The sequence below is a fragment of the Pseudorasbora parva genome, chromosome 5 (assembly GCF_024679245.1).
Source record: "Pseudorasbora parva isolate DD20220531a chromosome 5, ASM2467924v1, whole genome shotgun sequence".
NCBI classification, from domain to species: domain Eukaryota; kingdom Metazoa; phylum Chordata; class Actinopteri; order Cypriniformes; family Gobionidae; genus Pseudorasbora; species Pseudorasbora parva.
Window position 1 is genome coordinate 9,353,308 of NC_090176.1, and position 18,941 is coordinate 9,372,248.

General features: G+C 39.1%; 1 long non-coding RNA gene across 1 annotated transcript in view; it reads left to right on the forward strand.

The window, feature by feature from the left end:
* LOC137075036 (uncharacterized) overlaps positions 1-18,211 on the forward strand; it is a 29,643-nt gene extending 11,432 nt beyond the window's left edge. The window contains exon 3 of the long non-coding RNA XR_010904978.1: positions 17,543-18,211. This is a non-coding gene — a long non-coding RNA (uncharacterized lncRNA). The remainder of the gene's footprint in view (positions 1-17,542) is intronic.
* Positions 18,212-18,941: the final 730 nt, after the last annotated feature.

An 18,941-nucleotide genomic window follows, 5' to 3' on the forward strand; every position in this document is an offset into this window, starting at 1 on the left:
ATTACTCACCCTGTTAAAATCCATGTGTTAGTGGTCTATCGTCCTCCAGGTCACCTCAGTAACTTTGTGGAGGACTTGGATGTGTTACTTTCTAGCTTCCCTGAGGATGGCACTCCACTGATTCTGCTTGGTGACTTCAACATCCATCTTGATATACACCTAGCCGCAGACTTCAGCACTCTACTGACTTCATTTGACCTTAAGTTAGTATCTACTACGGCTACTCACAGATCAGGTAACCAATTAGACCTTGTCTACACACGCAACTGCTCCACGGACAACACTTTAGTTACTCCATTACACACCTCAGACCACTTTCTCATCACTCTTAACCTCATACTGACTCCTGATACAATACGTACTCCTACACAGATTACCTTTCTGTGAACATCGCTCTGGACTCAGGGGGGCAGAGAGGAAACTGCACTGGTTGCCAATGGCTGCTCGCATCAAATTCAAGGCACTAGTTATCGCCTACAAAACAACCACTGGCTCTGCACCAATATACCTAAACTCACTTGTTCAGACTTACACACCCTCCAGAAGCTTGCGTTCTGCGAGTGAGCGGCGCCTCGTGGTTCCATCCCAAAGAGGCATGAAATCGCTCTCACAGACATTTTCCTGGACTGTTTCCACCTGGTGGAATGACCTGCCAATCTCAATTCGTGCTGCCGAGTCTGTAGCCATTTTTAAAAAACATCTTAAGACACATCTTTTCCAATTGCACTTGACCAATACAGAATAGCACTTACTGATCACCACAGCAACGACCAAAAAGCGCACACTCCTGGATCATATCTACGTCTCTCATCCGGATTTGTGCCTTCAGGCAGGTATGTTACATAGTTATCATAACTATCAAAATCCAGTGTTCTGTATTTTGCGTACGTGAGTTTTTGTTGTAGATGGCTATTGCTGCGCGTTTAGCTAGAATGCCATACAAAACCAACCCATTGGGCCACTGAATCTGCATTAACGACAACAGTTGGGGCAACAGCCTTAGTCCTAATGGGTTATCATAGCTATCAAAATCCAGTGTTTTGTATTTTGCGTACGTGAGTTTTTGTTGTAGATGTCTATAAAAAAAAAATTAATAATTATGTATTGTGCTAATTAATTGAGATTTCTTACAGCTCTTACAGGTTGTTGGCCTTGTCTGTTTCGTTGCTTCTATTGCTCTCCCCTTTTTTGTAAGTCGCTTTGGATAAAAGCGTCTGCTAAATGATTAAATGAAATGAAATGAAATTACACCCAAGAACAGAACACCACAATCGCTTGGACACCATTCTGCTCCAGCATGTCAACAATGGCGGACTATGATGAGCTCGCTCAGGGCGGGTCTGAGGTAAAACGCTGCTGTCAATCAACAGTCGTGGGAGGGGCGTGTGTGACTTCACACCGTCGAACGGCTCGATTTGAGACAGAAGAAAACATATAAGGAGATACAAAAAAACTTAGATGGATTTTTATCATTATAGGATGGTTGTGTACAGGCACTGCAAACACACATTTCCATACAATCAACTTGTAAAAGTGCATGTACCCCTTTAAGGTTAGATGCTTCTACAATCACTGTAATTCACTCTGTTTATTACTTTAAAAATAATATTTTTTATGAAAGGGACCCAATTTATATTATGTGGCCTTAACTACTACGTACTTACATCTTAAATTAATAAATTGATACAATGCACTTATTGTGTACATACATGTTTTGATATTGTACTTACATTTTTTTAAATACCTGCATTTAAATACATCTGTAATTAATTAAATTTGTAATTACACTGCTGACCCTTTCCTTACAACTAAGGCCTGTTCACACTGGGATGATTTTTGTGCGCGCTTATCGCCGATGTTTAACGCCTCGTGACTAAACAAAAAGTGCCAATGTGAATGTGCACACTGACGTGCAAAATGGCAGGCGTAAAAGCATAATTAAAAAAAAAATGGTTTGGGTTTGTTTTTTGTTTTGACACGGCACGTTAAAAACTGGCCGACCAATGAGATTGACGCTTTGTTCATGTGCCTGGAGCTGCTGAAGTTATAGTAAAACACGACTTGGTGGCGCTCGAGCACAAACAGTCTTGCCGAGCACACATTGATACGACAGTAGACAAAGAAGACGATGAGCTGCTAATGCTGCTTGTCAGTTAGCAAAAAGTATGTGAATGGTTATGGCAAGCACGTAAATACTGTCTCTCTTCTTCTTCTGTGTGACAAGCGAGTGTCAGAAGCGAAAAGTGGCGCAGCACCACCTTGTGTGCCGGGAGCGCCATCTACTGAATTTGCACGTTCACTCACAATCGGCAGTGAAAATCGATTGGGTGTGAGCACACAGACGCACCAAAAAAACATCTCGAAAAATGCTAGCGATAAGTGCGCTTGATAATCGTCCCGGTGTGTACAGGCCTTAACCCTACACTTTAAATTACTCATACCACCACACCTGTCCCTATTACCCGTATCCCACCTCAATATAAGCAAAAGTGCTTTACAATACAATATAAACACAATAAATATTTTTTGATTTAAGTGCATAGTAGTTAAGGCCACCTAATATAAAAAGGGGTTTTGATTCCTTTGGTTTTTTAGCCCAATATGTATTGCAACAGACTGGTACAGCAGTACGACTGTAAGAAAGCACTTGTTCGCTGTGCATCTGGTTATAATGATTGACGTTGATTGAACAGTTCCAGTCCTCTGCTTGTTATTTTTTGTCACTCGTGATGTATGTAGGTAGAGCTGAGACCATAAACAGTCCATCCTGGATGGTGGCTCGATAACGCTCAGGTCTGCTGCCCTAAAGCCCCTTCCTGCCAGTGCGGCGTAGCAAAACATTTAAACTTTTTTGTCGCCCTCGTCTGATGAGCTCATTTGTTACATCGTTCCCCCCTCGCTCCTTCGCTTGTTTAACGTTTTGTTTTTTAAATTGATTCTAACAGATGCTAATGGGCAGATGTCATTAGGCTGAACGAGCCGTGCTGAGTGACCTTCGCTCATGGCGACTGAGGGCTTTTGTTTCTCCTTCACAGAAAGTGAACATGTCACACTTTCTTGGTTCAGACAGTCAGAAAGTGGAAGAGAGAACGATTTCTATTTGAGCTCCTCAGGAGGGGGCTGTCTCGCTACACACAGCACAATTCAAACAGCCGCACAATGCCCATGTGCTGAAACAAAACCAGTTTCCTTTTAACACCAATTAAGTCAGGAGGGCGATTTTTCAAACTATAAATTCATAGCTAAGATTCACTCACCATGCAGCAAATCTAGATTTGCATAATTTTTTAAACAAGTGACTGTCTTTCTGAAAAGAAAAAAGAAACATTTGAAGGAAACTGGAGCTGCTCTGAGGCGCAAATGAATAAATCAGGTCTCGCTGCAGTCCAGAGAGGAGACATTAATCTCTTGAATCTAATGATCGGCGGGTGCGGAGGACGTCTGGCGTATTGCAATTAAAAGAGAGCTGGAGTCTGTGCGGTAAGATCAGGGGCTAGTTGCATAAACTTGGCCACTATGTTCAGACTGTGTCATAGAACTAGTTTGATCAACTAGCAGTTAGTTAAGAGGTAACCAACCCACCTTTTTATGTAACTAAAAGAGCTTCCTGTATGAGTTTAAAAAGTTAGCACCAGTCTTGAAGACTAACAGATGACTAACTTGACTATTCTTAGCAGTTTATGCAATTGGCCCCAGGAGTGTGACCACACACACACACACACACACACACACACACACACACAGACAGATGAGGGGTGGGACAGAAGCGGTATGGCCAAATGAAGATGGAAAGAGAGAGAGAGAGAGAGAGAGAGAGATAGCATCAGATCAGGCAGACAGGAAGTCTGTGATGTTCTGAGGTGATGGATCTGTTCTGAGTCGGACTCTTCCGCTAATTCTGTTTAAACTGCAACACATGACTGAAATTCTCTCATGCAGTTCTGTGTGTACCAGCGAGCCCTAATTTAACCAATCATGTTATTATTCACCGACCGTGGTTGTAAAATAGGCTATTGAAGTGTTGGGGAGACCACGGCTAGCTATGACACCTTCTTTATCGTCCTGGGACACAGGAATAGACTTGATTCTAGTGGACATTATATTTTAGTGATTTTTTTCTGACACCATACATGTCAGAGATTTTTTCAGAGATACCAAATGTTTGGAAGTTTCACATTGAAAACTGCCTCTCTTTGGTCTTTAAAAGGGACTGACATTCGTTTAGTGATCAAATTGAACACTCTCATGGAAATTAATGATAATATTTTTTAATTATTTAATCTGAATGATGTTCAACATCTCAGGAAAATGTTATGGGGTTTAAAATCAAAATATAACTTTCTATTATGACACAGGGCATTGATTTCATACACGTCAACTGTAGAGGACAGGATTAAAATATGTTTATTAGGCATTTTGGGAGACACAAGTGAATAGAGGAATAAGTTATCTTTCAATATTCCTATGAACTATGAAAATCTTGCCAATTATTACTCCCATTATTACACTTCTTTTTTCATTACATGTTGCCCCAAGAACACAATAATATGCAAATTAGATACAGTGTATAGATAGATTGTATTGGGAAAACTCTAGCCTGGATGCCAGCCGAATTTAGCCCGTCCGCAACATTTGAGTTCGGGAAGTTCGGTCTGGACTTGATCCGTTGTGGAGCAACTATGCCCAAACCAGAACTGTTCGGACCAATTCAATTCTCAGGGCGGGCTTTACACAATGATGGACAGATGATCAACAGTAACGTAATCATCCACGTCACCAAAGAGCGCATGGGTAGAATTGTTCGTAAATGCATTCACCTTTCCTATTTCTCTCAAAAACGATGATCGTGTTGGTTAGTACTCCATGTATCCTTAAATTCTTTTTACAACACCGGCAAAGATTGTTTACACCACTGATTTCTATATAGATTATATTACACTCTATTACGCCCGTTTCACACATACTCCGTCTGCAGTGCGTGTGCGGTGCGTGTTGCGTTGCGTGTGCGTTGCAGGAGCCCCACACCCTGTAGTCCTTTCACATATGCTGTGTTTGCAGGCCGCAACTGATCCGCTTTTACATATCACAAACACAGCATTTATTAATGATTTTTTATTTAAAATCCAGAAGTTGTTACTGATCATGGCTCATCAGAATTGCAATTCTCTTTGTTTAATCTTTCTGAGTAGACAGGTTAACGTAGGCTACAAGCCTACATTTAAACAACATTTTTTCAATTCATTAATTCATATTTATATATAAATATACTTTAGATTTAGCTCACACAAAAGGCAAAACATTTAAACATAGGTTATAGCCTAAAATCATAAACATTTTAAATTAGAAACTTAGAATAGTCTATTCAAAAACAGCCGACTCTCGTCTTTTCTTTCGTTTTTACACCCTTTTAAAAGAAATCCTGCAGGTCAAAAATAACTTTGCATTTCACCTCCAAGAAGTACGAGTGCTCTCCATTATGGCACATTTTTTTTACCTAAATGCCAGGTAAGGTGTCGTTTTGTTGCTTTACTTGAGAAAAAAAGCCATGTGTTGACTTTGAAACAAGAGTATATTTTAAATGATATGCATCCGTGTTGAAATTACTAGATTTTCGCGTCAGTACATGATTATTTTAATGCGAAAAATGTTCTATCACTTTAATGCAGCAACGCAACGCAGCAAAAAATAGACTCGGTACGAAAACGATCCGTGCACTGCTGCAGATGCAACGCTCCTGGAACGGACTGACGGACCGCATCCGCGTGCAGTGTGAAAGCTGTCATCCGTTAACATGGGTACGGAAAAAAATACGCAACGCACACGCACTGCAGACGGAGTATGTGTGAAACGGGCGTTACACTCATTTTTTTCTTCTACAACTGTCGCTCAACATACGTCACTTACTCCGTTGCTCTGATTGGTTGTAGGTCTATCCAATTGATGTCTTTCCTGGTTCGGTTGAAACATGCCCCATAATCACAGCCCAATGGAGCAGTATCAGACTCATATTCTGACTAGAATCATACATAAGAGTATGACAACATAAGGCTTGGAAAACTCACCATTTTTCACAAAGCAAAAGTGTGTATCAAATCATTCTGTTATATCTTTCATTTCATTTTTTATCTTTTTTTATCTTTATATAAAGTTTGGTATAAAAAAAACTGAAAATCGATTGGTGATTTTAAAATCCCATTGTTTTTGCCAATTCATGTCTATTCATATTCCTTTTTTTTATTATTGAGTCTTGGTGTCCTCTACAGAGGACATAGCATAACATATGAATATTTTTTTTTTTTAAAGTGTTATTTTTAATTAAAAAAAATGCTTTAAACAATGTAATGACATAAAAATAAAAAAAATAAAACTTTGCTTCTGGTTCTCAGAAGGATATGAGCACATCTTGGCCCATTAGCGGGGCATGTTGTCACACGATATTTGCCATTAAATAGCCCATTTAGGCTTTTCAACAACTATGTACAATAATAACTATAAATAAAACTATTCATAAAATGGTTAAAGTTATCATACAGCAAAATAAAACCATATTTTTCTTAGTCACCACAAAATCAAAATTAAAAAAATGTTTTAACAGAATATTGCAGCATTTATTAATTTATCTTTTTTTTCAGTTTTTTTTTTTTCATGTGCCTTTGTAATCAAAATTCCTCTCCCTTCTTCTACTGGCAGTAGAGAGGGACAACCTGCTCTGCACGATCCCAGACGAGGAATAGGGTCTTATCTAGCCAAACATTGGTCATTTTCAAGGAAAAATAAACATTTATATACTTTTTAACCTAAACTGCCCATCTTGCGTCTCTGCGATGTACCACAGATTGCTTAATCACGTTGGAAAAGTCGTGCAAGACATAGGCAGAAGTATGTAGGCTCTATCCGCAAGTTTAGGCAAACAACTTGTTGCCTAGCTGCCTGAAAGGCAATGATTTTGGAAAACATTTGTCAAAAACGAACATTTACACACAAACCGCAACTTTTAGATGCCGTTATGAAACGCACATGGGAAATCAAAGACAGCGAAGGATACATCTATGCTGCCTTCAAAAATCAATCAGATGAAGGGAGCCCATGAGACAGGAAGTGAAGCTAACATTGGATTCGAACATGTCTTGATGCCTTCCTACCTTGAAATGTGTCCTCCGAAGGCAACATATTTCAGTTTTTGGACGCAGCTGTTTTTTTGTTGCTGTTATTTTAGGTTTCAGAAGGGTGCTCATGAGTGCCCCCTTTGCGGTCAATGTGTCCTTGATGGTCAATTTTGCTGAGCCCACACTGTGAGACTTTTCTCGACAGCCAAAGCGGACTTGTAGGAAGAACACTAGGGCTTAAAGGAGCACTCTGCCGTTTTTAGAAATAGGGCTTATTTAACTTCTTTCCTACATTTAGATATGTGGGCAAATGCATTTTTGTCTCAGTACATGCATTGTTTTAGTTTAACAGGGTCGTCGCTAACTTAGCTTAGCATAATTAATGGAATCCTATGTTGCCAGCTAGCATGTCACGAGTAAAAATGGCCTTCAGGAAACAACGGCCCATGTGAGATTCCAGGTCACAGTTGATCACTTAGCACAGCGTTTGTGGCTCGACTCGTCTAAACTTTTTTAAACTAGCATTATAAGCTAATCTGTTTTTAGAGATAAAACTCTTTACATTCGATTTTCATGAAAACGCATCCCCGAGAACGATCTACTCGGTAACCATCTGTTAATTACCCCTAGGTTAATTTCTCACTGGAGTTGTCCTTGAAAGCGTGCGTGAATTACCTCAGTCTGTGCGTCTCTCAACAGTGTTTGGCAGTGGTGTCTCTGCTAATATCGAAACTGTAAGTTTATCTGCTTCAAGAACAGCAGTTATTACCTTGCTAGTGAGAAATGTCATTTAGCGTTTAAGTTGCTTTGTCAACCAATCAGATTCAAGCATTTAACAGCCCCCATATGCCTGTGTTTGAGATCACATTTAATATATTCATATAATTCATATTTTATTTAGCTGGAGAAGATAGTGAAGGAAGGGCACCATGTAATACATGCACCATTTTATTTTTGAAACATGGCACTGATAAGGATTGAACCTGAAAATGTCTTGCTACACATCACACCTTTTGCACTCAATTTGGTTAAATACATTTATGTGAGCTTTTTGGCATATATTTTAATGTGTGTGTGATCTTCATCCCAGGATGCACCTCATGAAGCTGATTGAGTTAAGCCCCTTTCACACTGCACGTCGGACCCGCAATATTCCCGGAACATTGCCGGGTCGCCTTCTGTGTGAAAGCAACCACGTCCCGGAATTGATTACCGAATTGAACCCGGGTCGGGGACCTAGTAACATTGTGGGATGTTATAGTAATATTATAGTAACATCCTAGTAATATTACGGTATTTCGCTGGCTGTGTGAATGGACCAAATCTAGCGGCCCGGGAACAACTGCCGGGTCGCATTATCCGTGTATTTGCCGGAATCGCAGTGTGAAAGGGACTTAAGTGTGCAGAGCAGAGATCTTTACCAAGTCCAAGATAGTTTTGATTTGTTAAACTTTGTTTGTTCACTATATAATTTACATACTTCTATTTTTGTTGTTTCATAGTTTTGATGACTATTAGTTCATCATAATGTGGAAAATAGTAATAATAAATAACAGGTGTGTCCAAACCTTTGACTGGTAGTTGTATTTATAATACAAATACAAAATCACATTGGTGTTTGGTTTACAGTTATTTTTTGGTCTGGATTTTCATTACTTTGAGTAACAGTGTGTATATTTTATACTGTCACCATGTTTGTGAAAACCAATAATCACATCATGTAGCAATTTCTAGCGTTTCCTTTTTTTTAATGAATTAATTTGTAAGCTAATTATAGGTTTTGAAGCATTGTTTATTGGGTATTTTCAGTTCTTCACAGAGAAGTTTTGGGGTTTTAGGCAGCGTGATCTTACTAAGGGAATAGGAATGTTGCCAATGCCGCGAGGAGACAAGCTGAAGTTTCCCAGATGCAGAGAGCTAATTAGCCTTGAGTATTCCCATGATGCCGAGTGTGTGAGAAAGTAGACTAGTACAAAACTAGTACACTCCTGCACCTCAACCTTTAGGACATGCCTTACAGGCCCACTGGTGTTTACATAATGCAAACACTCCCAGTGCAAACACCTCTATGCTATTTGCTTTACAACCCATCAGGGAGTTATTTCAGAAAGTGAGAAACTGTCATCCTATAATAGGGTTATTCCAGAAAGATGGTTTTGATGGTTTGTGAAATGAATGCCATGGGAACCTGTTCTCTATGTGAGTGTCTGTCTATTCTGTGGGAGTTTCATGTTGGAGTGGGGGTTTTTTTTATTTTTTTTTATTGACATTTGTCAGACTTTTTACAGTTACATTTAAATCTCTCTCTGTCCACTTCGGTCTTTTTCCGGCATCCTTCCTCTGCAAACCCGTAGCCATTTGCCTTTCTTTTTCTTTTCTTTTTTTTGAGGGCCTGTACTGTAATTACACGTCTGTACGCTCTGGCATACACGCTCTCACCCACACACCTCTGCCAATCTCCCTGCTGGGCTTTTGTGTTCTACACAAATCCTACAGTACGAACAGAACTTTATTTACAGGCCACGGAAGACTAGTCTAGTCCCTTTGAATCCCTTTGAATCCTGCTCCTGCTGTTTAGAGCGGCATCCTGAATCCGTACTCTACTCAACACAAAGACATACCGTATGCGCATTTGTATGCATGAAAAACATGAACAGCCTTGAATACTTCCATTTTCAACGTGACGATTGAATCGAAAGCAACATCAACAGTGATTTTAAAGATATGTTGAATACTATATAGTACTAGTCTATAATATACAAATGCATATTCAGATGACCTACAATCTAAAAATGTGACAACTAGAGCGCACTGTGTAATACACAGTATCCCAGTGCTTTTTTCCCCACATGTGAGTGATATCAGCTGTGATTTTTATTTTATTTATTTATTTTACATTTTATATTTCTGTATGCTAGCAATCAGGTTTGGGGTCAGTACATTTTATTTTTGTTTTTATTTTTTTGAGAAATTAATGCTTTTATTGAACAAGCAGGCATTAACTTGATCAAAGTGGAAGAAAAACTGCACAACTGTTTTCAACATTGATAATAATCATAAATGTTTCTTGAGCAATAACTCATCAGAATGATTTCTGAAGGATCATGTGACACTGGAGTAATGATGCTGAAAATTCAGCTTTGATCGCAAGAATAACTTGTATTTTATATATTCAGATAGAAAACAGATGAAATGTTAAAAATGTGACGATGGTATCTGTATAGCATCGACTCACATGTAGGCTATATTCGGTCCCGCAGCTGCGTTCAGTCGCGTCACGCAGGGCTCCAGACTGTAGCCGAATATATACGAGTGTCTATGTGTTACTATTTTAAATATTAACGTTACTCTTCCATGTTTTCCGTGTGAATGACGGGGGCGCGCGTCAGATCATGAACACAGTAGAGACTCAAAGTCACGGCAACCCGTCAAAATAAAAGTTCGATTTAAACGTGAATAAATTGACAGAATATATTAGGTTTGTAGTTGTCATTGTTGCCAATATTAACACATTTGTTTGTTATACCATTTGTCAAGCAATAAAAATGATTGTTTTAACAGTCTAAACATGCATTCTTCATTTGTTCTTTCATGAGTGTCTAGTTTTACAGTAGGCTAATGCACAGGAGATTTTTTAAGAACAACCCAGCCAGAATAACCCAGAATAGCAAATCCATTAATGGTAAAAAATTGACAACATTTTGGGTTTTTTCAACAGCCCAGCCTGCTGGTTTAAAATGCCACTGGGTTAATTTAACCCAGCATGTGTTCTGTCCAATATTTACCCAGCGCTGGGTTGCCAATTGGGTTGTTTTTAACCCAGCCATTTTTAGAGTGCATGGTAAGAACACACGGTAGCACTTTATTTTACAGTGTCCTTGTTACATATGTTACATGTATTTAATAACAGTAAATTATGCATAATTACATGCAACTAAGCCTCAAACAAATCCTAATCCAACCCTATAGTAAGTACATGTAGTTAATTAATATTACTTAAACATAAGTAGATTGTAACAATGATACCTTTAAATAAAGTGTAACCTTATAGGTTGTTAATTAATTTTACTCAGTGCTTAAATGTATAATTACATTGAAACAAGGAAACCTTAACCAGCAGTAGTTTTAATATTTCAAAATAACACTTTTTAATGTATTTCTAATCAAATAAATGAAGCCTTAGGGTGAGACTTCTTTCATAAATATTATATAAACAATATTGAACATGCAAAAACAATGAGATCATGTGACATCAGTAGCAAATTACTGATTGAAATTCAGATTGATGAGGCATCTTCAGAGTAACATCTCTTCAACTAAAGATCTCCAAAATTACATCATCAGCATGAATACAAGTTGTGTTTGGAGGGTTATTGCCGTGGGAACCATGTATCTTTGGTCTCCTAGCAACAATCCCATCAGTTTAGCACTAGAGAAATGTGATATGTGCTCTTATTGGTGTATTAAGGCATTGTTTGGAGGAAGCTCCTTTTGAAATATTTTATCAAAGTGATGAGATAATTCAGAGACTGTTTCATGCATTTTAATGGGATTTTCTATATTAAAGCTGATGCACCTTGCCTAAAAATGACTATAATGAGCGCCTCTCATCGTAGAAGGTGTCAATGTTGAGACCCTTTGGGCTGTTTGTTCGGTTTATTTAAAACAGGAAGGACAACACAGTACAGGAAGTGATCTGATCCCCTCTGTTCCGGTGGCTTGTGTTCATACTGTGACTGTGGTACCCCCCCCCCCCCCCCCCCCCCCCCTCTCCCTCTCTCTCTCTCTCTCTGGGCTCTGGCTTCTGTCCAGACCTCAGCGCTCTGAGGGCAGGTCAGGGCAGGGTTGACCTGTTCTCTGTACGAATGTTGTTATTATTGGTGCGCTGTGCCCTCGGGGCAGCCTGTCGTTTAGTGAAGGAAACGCAGAGGGCCGCTAGATCTCGTTGCTGGTGAGCAGCTGTGCTGGTCCGGTGGTCTCTCCTTTCTACACCCCTCTCGAGGGAAAGACCTGCTCCAAACGAATCAGAGGGGAAGCGCTCTAATCCTTAAAACATCTCGTTCTGCTTTGTGCTCAAAGAAATTCGCCACATGTTGCTCTTTTGACTAGCAACTAAGAATAACCGTACATTTTAACGCCGCCCAATGGCAACAGAGACATTTGTTTGGTTTTGTCAGATCAGTTCCTGTCAGCATCTCTTCACCCTGTTTACACCTGGTCTTCAGATGCGCTTTGGTCGATCTGATCACACGAGGAAGAGGTTTACACCTGCTGTTTTAATCTGCCTCTTTTGTCCACTTTCAACCACTTCTGTCCTGATTTCATCAAAGTAAGGGTCTTTGGGTGGGTAAATGTATGGTTGTTTTTTCAGATCTTTCTGTTTACAAATAAACGTGACCAGAGACGACGGATAAACATACGGAGATCAGCAGCTTTCGTTTCTGCTTTGACAGACACAAAGACCAGCCGAACGCTTTGAGTGTGTTTTAGAAATCAGGTATGGTGAGAGAGCATTGCGTTTGGTACGTTTTTCATCTTCAAACCAAACTTGGGTCTTCAGCTGACAACGCTTAAATCCTGTCTGGCTAGCGCGCTTCCCATAATGTTTCTGCATTAGGTCAGTAGATGGCTGTTCAAACACATTAAATGGACTGCATTTATATAGTGCTTTTAACAGACCCTATGGCCATTCAAAGCGCTTTACAGTTTTGCCTCACATTCACCCATTCATACACTGACGGCGATGTCAGCCATGTAAGAAACCATCCAGCTCGTCGGGAGCAGCTGGGGTTGGGTGTCCTGCTCAAGGACCCCTCGACACTTGGTCAGGTGGAACCGGGGATCGAACCTACATGAACCACTGAGCCACTGCTGCCCGATTAGGCCATATGAGCGTTTACACTACAAAAGCAACCCAGTTCAAATGTGTTTTTGACTTCCTCTGCAAGTGGTTGAAAGTAGAGAGGCTCAAAACCTTTTAAATCCGTTTGCATCTGTATTTAGTGTCATCCACCTGTGATCAGATCGACCAAAATGCATCTTATGCCGCGTTCCAGGCAACCCGTAACCGGTGTTTTTCTATCGTTCTACCCGTGAAAGTGCACTGGAACAGCAGTCAAACCCGTGACTTCCCACCCGTCAACTCATACTAGATCGATCGCGAAACAACAATGGCAGCCCCTACGGATGCGGTGTTTATGAAAGTCCTACATGGTATTCTACAAATAACGTAAAATGAAAGGTATAAAAGCTTCTCTTGTCTTATGCACCTTTTTCCCCGTTTCCCTAAAATAAGCAAGGAGTAAGCACATTTGGCGGTAGAAATTATTGTAAATGAGCATAAGGTCAGCTATGCTTTGTTTACATCTTGCTTCCACAATTCCTTGTGCTCAGGCAGTTTGGCGTGACTTTGCCTGGAAAGCTACAAAGTCGTGAGTCGTGGTTTGAAGTCGTGACTTATGGGCTCAAAAACCTGTCTGGTACGCAGCATTAATACCAGGTGTAAACAGGCTTGTTTTTGCCAGTTAAACGTGCTGAATCCCTGTTTGTCAGGTCTAGAAATGGCTGAGAAGTAATGTAGTGTAATCATTTGTTGGTGTCTGTCTGAATTCCCCTTTAAATGGGCTGCTGTGAAACTCCACATATGCAACAGAACCAGAACTTGACATTAAGTTTTTTGCTCAGCAGCCACTGTGGCTAGTAGGGCTGGGTATTGACGCAATATTCGATTTTGATTCACAAGCTTGCCTCTTTCGATTCCGTTTGGATTCATTATCGATAACTCATCTGTATACCAACACTTAAATTACACTTAAATTATTTTTGTATTTAATATAATAGTTAATAATATAAACATTTAAATGGTTGTCATATAAACTTGCCAGATTTATTCAAACATGCATTAAATATTGAAGGACATAAAAAATATAATGAATATGGTGCATATTATCAAAATGCTCCTTTCTAAAGTTAATTTCTAGCTGACTAACGAGTTTGTGGACACTGGATATGCTGAGGTAAATGTGAAGTTACGTGACATTGTTTACAATCGGCTTTACTGCTGTCTTTCCACAGTTGAATTACTGATTGAGCGTTTCTATGTGACATGATAAGGATTTTTTTCCATTATACAGTTCCACATGCGTTGTTTACGTTCACTTAAAGGGGTGGTTCTGTGTTTTTTTCTAGGATTGGTTATGTTTATGGGGCGCAGTATAACATATCTTAATACTTTTTTCTTTTTTTTAACGCCGAATTTTTCTTCTATTCTCCCTTTATTCCACACCGCAGTCTGTCCTTTGAGCGGCTCGTTTGCTTCCTGCTTCTATGAAGCCCATCCCTCTGAAAAACGCAATGGTCTTAGATTGGTTGGATGGCCAAATGTAGTTTCCTGTATTTTTATTGGCTGAAGTGCCAAGCACAGGTTGCCGGAAACGCCACGCCCCTTCCCATTGCGGGCAGAAGTCACATCTGTGGAGACTAGCGAGGGTTTATGATGTCACCAACCCAGGAAGAAGCTCGTTGTAGTCCAAACCGGCTGCTTTTGTAGGCAATAAACTGCCATAACTTTAAAAGACAATATCTCCGTTTGCATTGAACTGTCAGCGCTGTAACTTTGTAAATACTGTTTATGCTCAAGCAGCAACATTACACAATCACTAAAGTTAAAAAGTGAAATCACATGCAACCACCCCTTTAAAACATAACTAACTGTTTAGGTGAATACCTGCCAACACCGCCATTTTGACATAAATTATTACTCTGTTTAAGCGTAATAAGCAGCGAAAAAGAACAAAATTGAGTGCTGAGAGGCTTTATGTGCTTCACTCGCTGTTTCAGAGCGAGAAATCCGGTGTTGTGTACGTGGGAAATGAGTATTGGAAGCTGTTCATATATTTCAGTATCGATATGTATCAAAAAATCTATGCTTTTAACCATTCTACATTGCACTTAATTTATTATTTCAGATGCCTTTATAAAATATTAGAATTTAAAATTTGTATAATATATATAAAATAGGAAATGTAGAAATGAGAAAAAGCTTTGACTTAGCCTAAAACTTTGAGTGCTACAGATTTACCTTCCACTGAAAGTCCGTTGCATTCCTCTTCCCCTCAGACAGGTGTTGGAAGGATATTATACAGCAGGAGAAGGTTGTTTGCTGTTTAGATGCCCTCATATGGATTCATTTGGAGGAACATGGGCCGAGACACCTGCGAGTTATGTGTGTTTGTCAACTCAAGCACAGGACAGTCCCAAGAGCTCATTTAAGCTCCTACTGTGACCACATGTCCAATTGATGTATTTTACCACATCATTTGCATGTTCTTCAACCTTATTCATTCTAATTTTGCCTGCTTGTCTGTTCGGTGGCCTTGTCGTTTGATGAGGCCTGTTGATTTCCACCGAAACCGTGGTTGTATTCAGTTGGAAGCATCTGTATCGTCCGATCTTGATGTGTTCTATTCCTGGCAGGGTGGGAGGTGCGTTCTCCGCTGTGTAAATAGGCTTGCAAATTGTGCATGGCCTTTGACTGAGACTGTAATTGCATGCGTCTTGGAGTATTTTGCTTGGCGGACGGGCGGGTCAGCCCTTGAACCAGTCCTGCTCTGGTGGGGGGTTTTGAACACCTCAAAAATCGTCTTCATCTTGGTTTGGTCCAGTGAAGGCTTTGTCGAGTTTGTCAGTGACATAATACCTGTCTACTAAAATGGCCGCTCCGACAACTTGATCTTCACGTCATATAAGCATCTTGAATGACAAGCTCAAATAATGCTTTGCACATGGCACAGTGTTTTTTCCCCCAATACTGTTTGATGGCATTGGAAGCTCAAAGCTTAGCACTTTCGAAATGGCTCTCATCAGTGGCCTCAGCCTCTGACTTTCTCAGCTCAGCTACTTTTCCTGCCGTGGTGCCCGTCTCAATCCACTTGTCTGGATTATTTAACATGATCGAACCTGAGCCATGTGCAGAATTCAGATGCTAATCTTTTAGCTTTGTTTTTTTGAGAACGTTTGGACAATATCAAATTTAAGAAAAATCTTTCTTTAGATCTCCTTTGCCATATTTTTTTAATTTGACAGGCTCGCTAGACTTGAAAATGGTCGGTCCATTGGGTTGGCCCATTTAAGTGGCCTATTCTCAGGAAACAGCCTCATGTAATTTGAAATGGTTACTGTTGATATTTAAAATAAAAAATAAAAAATCATATTCTCCAGTGTCAAGCCCAAAGAAGTGGGGCCTTAACTACCACATTAGGAAACCGCTATAGGGGGATGGACAACTGCAAACCCACCACATTGAATATTTTGTGTATTTTATATTTGGTATGTATTCAGATTATATATGCATATTGTTACTAATTGTTATATTATTTAAACCCACTACAGTAAGTTTGTGGTTCATAAACTTGAGTAAATGATCACACATTGTAAATTACACATACATGAAATAATTTCTCCTTAAAAGTTACTTTTGCATCTGTTCTCAGGTCAGTTTCCTGTGTTTTCTTGTTCGTGCTCTTCTGTTGCCATGCTTTCCCCTCGTGTGTCACAGCCGTGTTTAGTTAATTACCTCGCTTGACCTCAGCCTGTGCATATAGCCCTGTTTTTGTTTCAGTCTTGTCTTTGTGTAGTAGTTCTTTTGTTCATGTTTTACATGTATTTGTGTTATTTTGATTTTCTTATCAATAAATACTCCTAGGCCCAGATCGAGCTCACCTTTTTTAATCATTGCTCCAACCGCCGGTGACAATTGCTCTAAAACACACACAGAAAACAAAAACTGGATATATTTTCCATGACAGAGATGAAATGCTGACATTGCCGAGACTGTAACTGAGAAAAACTGTAAGAGGAGCGTACCTCTGTTTGATCCATGTGGCAAGAAAATAGTCTTATTTATGTCATCCGTTCGAACATGATGTTAGAAAGATCAAACTATTATTTAGGGGTAAATGTGACAGTAAAACCAATTCAAACAGAAAGTGGAGGACATAGAAATCCAGCAATTTATTTGAAAATGTATAAAGCATTGTAACAAAACTGCATTGTGAAGGCATGATATTTACATTTTAATGGAAGAATTACTCAATATAATGTAATGGTATTTGGATTTTTTGGTATATGTAAAAGGTTATATTGTGAAATGTTATTTTAATTTAAATTCTATTTGAATATTTAAATAAAATTCACATTTATTCCTGTGATCAAAGCTGAATTTCAGCATTATTATGATCACATGATCCTTCAGAAATCATTCTAATATGATGATTTGATCCTCAAGAGACATTTCTGATTATTAACCATTTTGAAAATATGTTACCGTTTTGTCTATTTAAACAGGGGAAAATCTAAGATAACGTCAGTGAATTATGGAGCGCCGCAGGGAGCAGCTACGCTAATTCTTTTCCATTTGTTCTTCTGTTTTATCTCAGGATGCCCATGCAGTCAGCAGAGTCCGTCAGCTCTAGTTTAGATCCAGTCTCTTATGAAACTTGAAAACTTTTGAACAGAATGAAGATGTCAAAATATGTCTTAAATGTGTCGTGTTTCCTTGTTTAATAGTTGTGTTTGAGTCTCTCAATCGTCCTCAGTGTGAAAAGATAGATCTCAGAATCATACAGTCACTGCTGGAAAGGGTTCACAAATGCAGAAGATGCTGGAAAACTGAAGCGTTTGCAGAAGCTAGAGGATTTTTCTAAAGAACATTGGACAGTTTAACTGATCAGGACAAACAAGAGACTCAAGAACAACCATCAGAAAACACACACACACAGCCGTGGATCATCAGGAAATGACACACAGTTGAGAATCAAGGGTTCATACACTTTTGAACGGAGTCATTTTAATCAATTCAGCTATTGTTTTGTCTTGTGGACTAATATGTGAACGTCTTTTATGGAAAAGATCCTATTCAGGACAGTACTAAATAAAAAATAACATGCATTTTGTAGGACCTGTCTTTTGTTCAAATTATTCACATTCTGCAAGGGGTGTGTAAACTTTTGAGCACGACTGTAACTGCGTGATTTGTATTATCATAGAACTGCACATTTCTGAAATATGGACAACTCTGATAACAGATCACGCTAAATTGATATGTAGACACATGCATTTCCTGTAAAGCTGCTTTGAAACAATATGTATTGTGAAAAGTGCTATACAAATAAATGTGAATTAAATTCAATTGAAGGACTCAAATGACAGCATTAAAGGGCCAAGTTTAACTACGTTCTTACTTGATGATTTTGATGTTTGATTTATTTGTTTACTTTAAAGCTACACTGTGTAACTTTTTTAGTTTATTCTTAGCTAAAAACACTTGGTTCTTTCAAAAATATATGTGCTCATTAATGTATATTTACTTCTTTCAAGTAATAAACTATTCTCGTAAGTTTATAATATGCCATTGAAAATACATACGGATGAGGGGTTTGAATGCTGGTCGCCATGTTGCTCCTCCATCTTGAAAGTACAGTAGCCAAAGAGGGACATACCCGTAAATTCAAGCTTCGCCTTTCGCATTTTAACACTCGATGGCACCGTGTCGAATGTGAAGAGGGGGATTGTCATGTTAATCTTGGACTAAATCGGCCACCGTAGGAGTTAAAACGAAATCACAATTGAGAGGAACAAAAATTCATTATTATTCACTGGATGGTCACATACCTTTTCACCGCTAGATGGGGGAAAATATCACACAGTGTAGCTTTAATTTTTCCACAAGAAATAATACACATCCATAACATCATTAACATCCAAAAATGACTTAAAATCTTACTCTCTTGTCTTGTTTGTGCTTCATGGCAAAAACTGGAAAAAAACACACAAAGG